Below are 9,668 nucleotides of genomic sequence, written 5' to 3'. Positions count from 1 at the left end.
AAGTTCCTACTAAAAAGGAGGCGCTTAAGCCCTTCTTGTAGTATACGGAACCCTTGCAACGTGAGTACAACTCGACTTGTTCGGTTTTTTTTATTCTTTTCGTTAATATAATGAGTAATTTTCAACTTTTAATCTTTTAAGTCGATATTTAGGTACTTAAAGTGAATTATATTACCGTTGTCTACCTTAAAACTACTAGTAAGTACCTAACAATAATTAATAACTTATTAAAAGGAAGCCAAATCGGGGAAGTACCTACACTCATAGTGTTGTCTTTCTGTCGGTGAGTAAGGTTGCCAGGCCTCAACGAGGGCGCAAAGCCGGAGTTGCAGGCATCCATAAGATAGGCTATGAAAATCACTTTCATTAGGCGGACCGTGTGTTTGTTTGCCACCGACGTAATATTAAAAAAAAAACAATAAATTGTGTTGCGAAAAAAGTTTTAAAAGGTATGAAATAAGAAAATAAAATGAGAAACGTTATAAAAATAAGTCACAAATATTTCAATAGAACTGGTCTGTAAATAAAAATATTAGATACTTGTTTAGAGTTAGACACACATGTGGTGTCAACCAACATCGACATCGATATCGATAAAGCGTCTCACTCACACGTCGCCCCTACTCGCAGGACAATGCACGATTGTGGACAGCCATAAAGGAGCGATTTGCATACTCGCCGGACCGGTTCTCACGCGCGGCAGCTGTCCGCTGTCGTACTCGTCTTCGCACCTCGGACCCCGACGCCGACGACCCTACGTCTATGCTGCGGCCCCTGAAGGCGATGTCGTTGGGCTAATGATTCCGATTGTGCCCTAAATCCTAACGGTCGAAACATGAAATATACCTCAGTGAACATCATTTACTCTTGAATTTGGTTTCTTCGTTGCGTCTAAGCAATGAGCTTTTTTTTGTTTTTTTTTGTTATTATTCCTATTTTTTTAATTTCAAAAATGAATGAAATGTATTATTAAATATGTATTTTTAAAACAATACTGCCTGAAATGCAAATTTATATTACGAGACACGAGGAGTTCTATAATTATATACTTAAAACGAAAATTTATATTAAAATGATATTAAAACCGATTTTTTATACCGCTTCTGTTGCCTGTTGGTAATAAATTTCATTACCTACATAGCCTATGGACGCCTACAGCTTCAGAGGTTAATATATACGCGCCAAGTTCACCCTTTAAAAATCTGTACCCAGCACACTTCAGTATATTCTATATCCACACTTTAAGACTATTTCAATCTATATAAATGTAAAAAAAATCTGGATAATCTATAACAAAGTTATTATTACTACAAGCCCAGTATTATTATCTAATCACAACAAAGGACAACTGGTCTCGCAAAATATTCAGATGAACCCGAATGGACCTCAGCATCACATTAAGATTTCTTTAACGCCGAACCGTCTTCCCATTGTCCTTAATTCTTTAAGACAGTTTAGGGTTAGGGAGCCGCAAATGAGGAGCAATTAATTTGAATAACAATGGGTCGATTTGACCCTTCTGACCCTGGAGTTTTTTCCGCGCGCGGCGGAAGGGTTGAGTCTTTGTTTCTGTGGTGTCTTGGGATGATCTTGCGATATATTTGAAAATAGTAGTTACAAGAGGTTTTAAGAGATTTACAATACAAATGTTTAAGGATAATTTATAAATGTAAATATTTTTGCTGTTTTGCTCTTTTTTGTAATTCTTCTTTTGGTCTTTAATAAAATTTATGATGATTTCGCCATAAATGTATTGTGTATGTAACTGGTAGTTAACTAAAAGTAATATGCTTTAGGTGTTAGTAAAGTGATGGATCCGTTGCAAATTAATTTCACATTGCTTTTTTTATAATCATGCAAACATGAATATTTCACCCCGTCTTGAGGTGTGGAAGAAATCTTTGCCGGCGTTAAGGCTGCTTTCAAAAAAAACGTCAAAAGAATGTGAAATTGATAGTTTTAGTCGGTGAAATACTACACTTTCCGTTATCCAATAGATTTATTTAATTCAAGTTCCAGTTAGAGCATCTTATTATCTTGATTTTTATAAGACTGGATTTTTGAAAACTAACTCACTAAATTAATTATGAATTTTTCTCTAATGCACGTTTAGAAAAACGCACGTACAGAGCTGAATCAGTCGATCTTATTTGTAAAATTTGGACAATTTTGAATATTAAAACGGGTAAATTTATAATTCGTATATCCTGTACCACAATCATTTCAGACTAGATTTTTATTTTAAGTTTTTGAAAAAGAGTAAACTAGCCTAAGGCGAATTCAATTTTTTTCAATTACCTAAAATTAAGTGACAATTTCTTTGAAAATCTACATCACATCGAAGTAAGTTTTGTACTAAATTAATCTGCAGCGTTTACTTAAATTGCTGTTATGCCTTAGTGATTATAAATTGCTATTATTGATTTTTGCCAATTTTTTGAAAACGAGCCTTCACCGGTACAATTATTACCACTTTTGGACATTTTCTCATATTTTGTTAGACCAAGTAGAAAAAGTCCTATAATGTGATATATATTTATAAACTACTCGCAAAGCCCTTTAATTTGATACCACACACGGTATAATCGAGCGCTCGGTTGCGATTTCACTATTTTTAACACGAAAGCCCTCTTAAGGGACGATTCAGACGGACAGCAACCCAACTTCTGCGTCGGCCTACAGTTAATACAAGTTGCATTTTGTTTGCGGTCCGTATCGTTGCTAACAGTGCACACATACCTACATTCTTACATTCTTGGTTAATAAATATTGACCGCTGTTTGAATTCCCCGCGCTTGATTTCGTCACACGAAAATATTAGTGAAACCACACAGTATTATAGGTATAGTATCATTATTATCCTCCTTGCGTTATCCGTTTGACAACTAATCTCAAGATTTGGCGTAGGCACTAGTTTTTACGAAATAGGTATACCTAGTATATATGACATGGTAAAATGGCGAATGCTATTTTTGAAATTCGAGATAATATGTTTTGCAGAAGGACGATTTTGACGGGTGCTGGTGGGTATTTTCAACTAAGTAATCGATATTTTTCATGTGTTCCATTAATTTGAATTCCAAATGTGTCCACTGGACACGAGTAGGTATGTGACTAGTGGACACTCTGTTTAGTAATGTAAAAATTGTAAAACATTTTCCGTCAGTCGAAACTGTCCCCTGTACTGTAAATTATTCATCTACGAGTAGGTAATTGGCACTGATTACTCGTTTTGAATTGAAGTAGGTAGTAGAATTCAAATGTTTAGTAGAAAATATAAAATTACAACTGTTGAACAAAAAAAAAACAGTCTTACAATACCTACTTCTACGACTGATTGATTTTAGCTTGGTGATTTAGAAATTACAATGGAACACACTAAAATAATCGCAATCAACAAAAAATCGCTAAAATTGTGGGTACAAATATTATAAACAAAAAAGTAAGTAAACCAATGTTACTTATCTATTAATTATCAGGTTATCAATGTGTTGTGTGGGTAGGACAAGCAAATTATTAAGTTCTGTTTCTTAGACCCAGTTGTTATGAATTAAAATGTAGGTAGGTTATGAATCACCAAAAGTGGCCTTGTTGAAAATACACTCAATGATACCTGGGACCCGTTTCTCGAAAGGTACAAGCCTTGTATTACAAGTGTGTTTCCATGACAACCCATACGATTTGACAGTTCGCGCAGTTGTACCTTTCGAGTGCTTCCGAGAAACGGGCCCCTGTTATAGGTACCCACCTGTATAAAAGTTCTAATACCTACCTACAATAGACCTGTGAATCTTGTGATGCAATGTGATGTAATTGTACATTTAGCTAAAACAACAACAATAATAACAACCCTGCACGAAAAAGAACATAACATATTAAAATAAATACGACAAACTCAACGCAACTTAAAATCCTAAAACGAAACAAAATATGTCGTTAGGAGTTCGAGATTAGGACATCTATCGTCTAGTAGTAGAACTAGTCTAGTAGTGTCATCCAGTGACAAGTAGAACAAACCAAAACAACGACATCTAGTGAACATATCAAGCATCTGCTTTATTAACGCCATCTGTGATAGAATAGGAGTACTAAAATAACCACGCCATCGAGTGGACAATAGAAGAAGCTTTCTATGACTGAAAATATTTGAAAATTAAGTTATTTAAAGGTTATTACCGTGTAATTCTAGTTTAACAATCAAATATAAAATTATACTATTGCAACTTGTTACAGAATATCGAAAATACAAGCTCCATTATATGCCTATAAAAATATTTTTACAAAAGTTATTATTTCTACTCGACAACAGATAACGCTAGTAGTCCCTAAAATCCAACCCTCGAGCTATTTTTAGACGTGGCATTTAGCTGACGGAGGGGACCGTGAGAAGGGTCGGTCGAAGTGTTTAGTTTTGATGTAAATGCTTTCCTTCTATGTACGAGCTTATTATAATTTTCTCTGGCGAGTTCGTGCACATTATATATTTTTCGATTCATTGAGAAATTTGAGAACTACTTACTGTTCTATTTAAAATGGTATGGAGTGGTGAAACTGGTGAAATTATTCAGTCAGTACAGGAACGCGTGTGTCACCTTGTAGTTGAAAAGGTCGGTCGCATTATTGCCAACCCTTCAACCACCTTTTGTATCCTTTATGTTATCAGCTTGTTGCCATAAACGTGCTGCCGACAACAATTCTTACACTTTTCGTTACATGCTGGAGATCGAAACGCAGTGTCTGTTCGCGCCACAACGGCGCGGAAGAGCGAGAGCTATTAGCTAGTCCACTGCTGGAGCGACATGGTTTAAGCGGATGTGTCAACTCCGAGTCGACAATGAATAAGGAACGCAGAATCGAAAGACATACAATAATAAACTAATAAACATCAGCATCAGTAAGTATAAGTACCTACTTATGGAGGCTATGATACTCGTAACTTATTCGTGCCCACTTCGGCGCCATCTTCGAATCCGAGCCGCTAATTTTAAAACTACCCCCATTAATAGTTCGCAAGTCGACAAATCTTGGCTGCGATAAATCGGGCAAACGGTGCGTCCGGAGGGCCGTTACGGTCGACTTGCAAGTTTTGTTGCGGGCTCTATAATGATGATTGGTGCGTTATGATTACTTGTGATGTATTGTTATAAATTCTCAAATGGCTCTTTTATTATATTTATGTACATACATAGCATATGTACTTTGCTATATAGGTACCGACATCAAGATGGTTTGAGCAGCGTCCATGAAAGTGATTCGTGAAGAAGGTCTAACGCCGTCGCATCGCATCGCCTATCATCCATAGTTCATCGACGCCGCCCACCCCACCTAAGTGCGTTTCCACATTATCCGATCCAATATCGGATGTCGGACGGATTTCAAAAGGCAAAAATCAAAGATGGCGGCTTAAGTGTATGGAATATCGGATCAGATAATGTAAAAACGCACTAAGAAACTTCCATAGAGATGGAAGATTTCGTTGCATCGCTGTCGCGTGCCCGTCGCATGATGGGCACGCGACGGCGTAAGCGAGCGCAGCAGCACTGACAGGAATATTATAGCACGTTTATCAACGCTCGCCTAATGTGAAGAAGGTACCTACATGTTCCATCTTATGTCACTAGTCACTACTCCCTCATTCAGGGACTTCACTTCCCAGGGTACCTAGACCTAATAGTCAGTGCTATAATTTATCTGCAGAAGGTCATGATTATGGCCGTAAGGAATTCAGGGTTTTGTTAGAGGCAATAAATAGAGTACATTTCGTCGCTGAAGAAATTATTGACAGTTGTATGGTTCCTGGAGGCATAGCTCAGTTGGCAATCGTACATCAGACAAGGTGTATGACTATCGAAGTGACAGAGACCAATAATGGTCTATTATTCCATACTTTATTTCTATTTCGCGCTATAAAGTGTGGAAGAAGAAGATAATATGCTGCGCCGATCCGATCTTAAAATAATGGGACACTTAAGGGCAACCAAATGATCTTGTTTAAAATTAGATTGATATTTTTTTCTATCAAAGCTTATCATCTATGCTAGCCTTCAGTATAATCAAGATTAAATTAGTATTTAATTTCCTGGTTTTTCCCGACATTAACGACCTCATGTCAACAGGTTAGTCCGCGCCATTAAGCTCGTGTCGGTGTACACTGGTGGTGCCCCCTGGCGGCGGCTAATTGCTGACAGATTGCCCTCTCGCCGGAAAACCTTTTAAAAACAAGAAAAAACGTGTGAACAAGCCAGCTCCCCGGCGCCAACACCGTGTATGTGATATTTTTCATCAGAATCTGTAGGGACATTCCATTGGTGTAGCTTTTTTTTAATAATATTTGACTGATAATGTGAAAAAATTGTATACCCCAGTTTGAGAAGCTTACGTCTTTAACCATGTCCTGGTTATGTTATGGAATATCAGTAAACTAAATATTTCCTATAGTATTCAAATAAGCGAATTGACCACGATATTTCTTACAACTAATATCTTAAATAATTAAAAATTATTAAAATCATTTTTCTGAGAATGAAAATTACGAATTAGTCGACGACAATTAGTCACGAAAAACGATGTTGTTGTTGTACTATTATATATTCTGTGGTTGTAGGATGAAGAATTACAACGTTGTGTTCACGCTTGTGCCTAAATTACGTTAGTGGAAACTGAACCAAAACGGTAAAATAAAAAAAAAAACCTTATGTAATAATTTTTAGAGTATTTTAGTCTTCAGAAACGAGCCTTTGTCGGAATTTAAAAAACCCAGCGCCGTATGTTAAAGTCCACGTCCCCCGTTCTCTCTCTCAGCAGCCGCCGCCAGCAAATTAATCACCCGGGAAAAAATCTGTTAGCACGGAAAAATGCCACTTAAAGCGCCATTTATATTCCAAAAAATGGAGGGCATACTAATGGAGTTACCTACAGGTGTCCTGTCCATTGCGGCAGCAATTTGCTTAAGTGACTGTGAGCTTTTTTGGAGTTTATCTTTATGGGAGTACATTTTGGGGGAGGTTTTTTGTTTATGGTCGGAGAGGGAGCGTCTCGGTGGAAACAATGTCCGCGGCAGAGGTTTCTGTCTATTAGGTGCAGCAATAAGAAAACAACGTTTCAGTATGAATGGATGAATATAAGATTTTTTTTTTTATGAATATAAGAATACATTTATCACATTAACTGGACCAGATTCGAGAGACATTCAAATTGTTCTTAATTTTTAAAATAAGTAAAAATACTTATTTAAAAAATAATTCTAATTAGTTTGGTTGCCCTGATAAGAAACTGATTCTGCAGTCCAATTCCAACCAGAGACCAGTAAATAGAGGAAACAGCCAATTCTCATACAATTTTAGCTGTAAATATTACCCATGATAGTTGTAAAATATTTGGATGAACTGGCCCTTCATGTTGTGCATTCATTTTAATTTCAATGTCTCTTCAGTTGCTACCGCTTACCATACTTTCATGCGCTTACCATAATTTTTAAGACAAGATTGTGTTCGGGCACCGCGTGCTACCCTCTCTTACCTAGTTTTAAGTAGGTAAATAATTATTAAATTAAAACGGGACTTAATCGCGTAAAACTTACGTTTTATATTTAACCCGACGTTTCGGACATGACATTACGTCCGTGGTCACGGGTAGGGATTAAGTCCCGTTTTAATTTAATAATATGAGTGAAGATCGTGTTAGTTTAAATCAATATAGGTAAATAATGTTTTTCTCAGCAAGTGATTTTGTAAAATCTTATGAGAAATAAAATACGATAAATCTTAAACTATAAACCATAGTAACCATGAATAAATTCCTCAAAATTTTTATAACGAGATCCGAAATCGTTTAATAAAGTCGTTGCCGTCAAAATAAATAATATTATTCTTCTTCAGGATATCTTTTTGGGCCTGCCTGTTGAACATGTTGGTAAATTTACGATCTAAATAATAGGAATTGCCAAGTAAAACGAAAAATACATTGAAATTAGAAAACAAGTGAAGTGAACAAGTCGTTTGATACTCATCTTCTATGCTGAACAGGCCTGAGGACAGTCAAATTATTGTGCTACATTGTTTTCTGTTCATTTCAATGTTCTCCACGCGTATTATTTTGAAAGTTTCTTATTGTATTTGCTAGTGCATTTATGATATAAGTTATTTATGTTTATAAGTAGTATTTTGCTTTCTAATAATTATTAAGTGTTAATGCAGCCCGCTTCGCAGCCTGCCGGCAATAGCACGTCGTACACATGCCAAATATGCCAGAAGTCATTTAAAAATACTAAAGGGCTTAATGTGCATATAACTAAAGTCCACAGACGCTGCCTCACACAAAATATCCCATCTATTCACAATAGTTCAGTCAATCCACCTTCTTCCTCTCCCATAGCCAGTCCACCCCACCCCTCGACATCTTTTCATATCCATTTAAGCCATCTCAAAAATAACGCATCTATAATCAAAAGAATACCCCGTGGGGCCCGAATAACCGTAGCCTCACACCTCACCGATATCATAAACAAATGTATCGAATCAAACACAAGCTCGGATTGGCACCAGCTCCTGCTTTTCTCATACAACACTTTACATGTCAAAGATGATTCCGCCATAACTCTTACACAGAAAATAAAAAACAATTGTATCGACAATCCCTCGCCACCCACTTTTGAAAACAAAACAAATAAAATCTTTAACCAAAAAAGACACATTGAGAGCAAAATTAGCGATGGCGACCTTAAAGGTGCCGCTCGCCTCCTCTTCAGTAGCGACGTGCTATCGCCGGATACCCCCGAGACTCTTCTGGCTTTACAGACAAAACATCCCCCAGGTCCCACCATTCCGCACTTTTTGGACCCACCAACGGCAAACCAGGCCTGCTTACAAATAAAAAACAGAGACGTCATTGAAGGTATCTGTTCATTCAAAATCGGTTCTGCAGCAGGCTTGGACGGGCTCTCACCCCAACATTTACGAGATCTGACCTCTCACTCCGTGGGCGATGCTGGGGAGCGTCTCGTTGACTCTCTCACAAAGTTAATTAATCTTATGTATACAGGCAATGTGAACCCGGAAATAGTCCCTATTCTTTACGGAGCAAATCTCATCGCCCTCACCAAAAAGGACGGAGGGGTGAGACCGATTGCCGTCGGCTTTACATTAAGACGTCTCGCCTCCAAAATTGCAGTTAGGTATGTTTTCTCTAAATTAAAACCTCTATTCGAACCTGTACAGCTCGGTTTTGGCATTAAAGGAGGTTGTGAGGCAGCCGTCCATGCCTTACGAACATACCTCACAAATTCATCCTGTGACGTGCTGGTTAAAATTGACGTTCGAAACGCTTTTAACTCAGTGAACAGAGACACCCTGCTGACAGAAGTAAAGAATAACGTACCGGAAATTTATAACTATCTTTTACACTGCTATGCTGACCCTTCCAAATTAATTTACCGCGAAAATGTTCTGTCTTCTGAAGTCGGCTGTCAGCAAGGCGATCCTCTCGGGCCGGCAATTTTCAGTTTGGCCATCAATCCAATTATACAAAATTTGAAATCAGAATTTAACGTTTGGTACCTGGACGATGGAACCCTGGGAGGCGACCTGGAAACCGTTCTTTCAGACCTATCGACAATAAATTTAAAATTTCAAGCAATTGGTTTGGAGTTAAACTATAGTAAATGCGAACTT

The sequence above is a fragment of the Leguminivora glycinivorella genome, chromosome 21, assembly GCF_023078275.1.
Source record: "Leguminivora glycinivorella isolate SPB_JAAS2020 chromosome 21, LegGlyc_1.1, whole genome shotgun sequence".
In the NCBI taxonomy this organism is placed as follows: Eukaryota; Metazoa; Arthropoda; class Insecta; order Lepidoptera; family Tortricidae; genus Leguminivora; species Leguminivora glycinivorella.
This window is presented reverse-complemented; position numbering follows the sequence as displayed.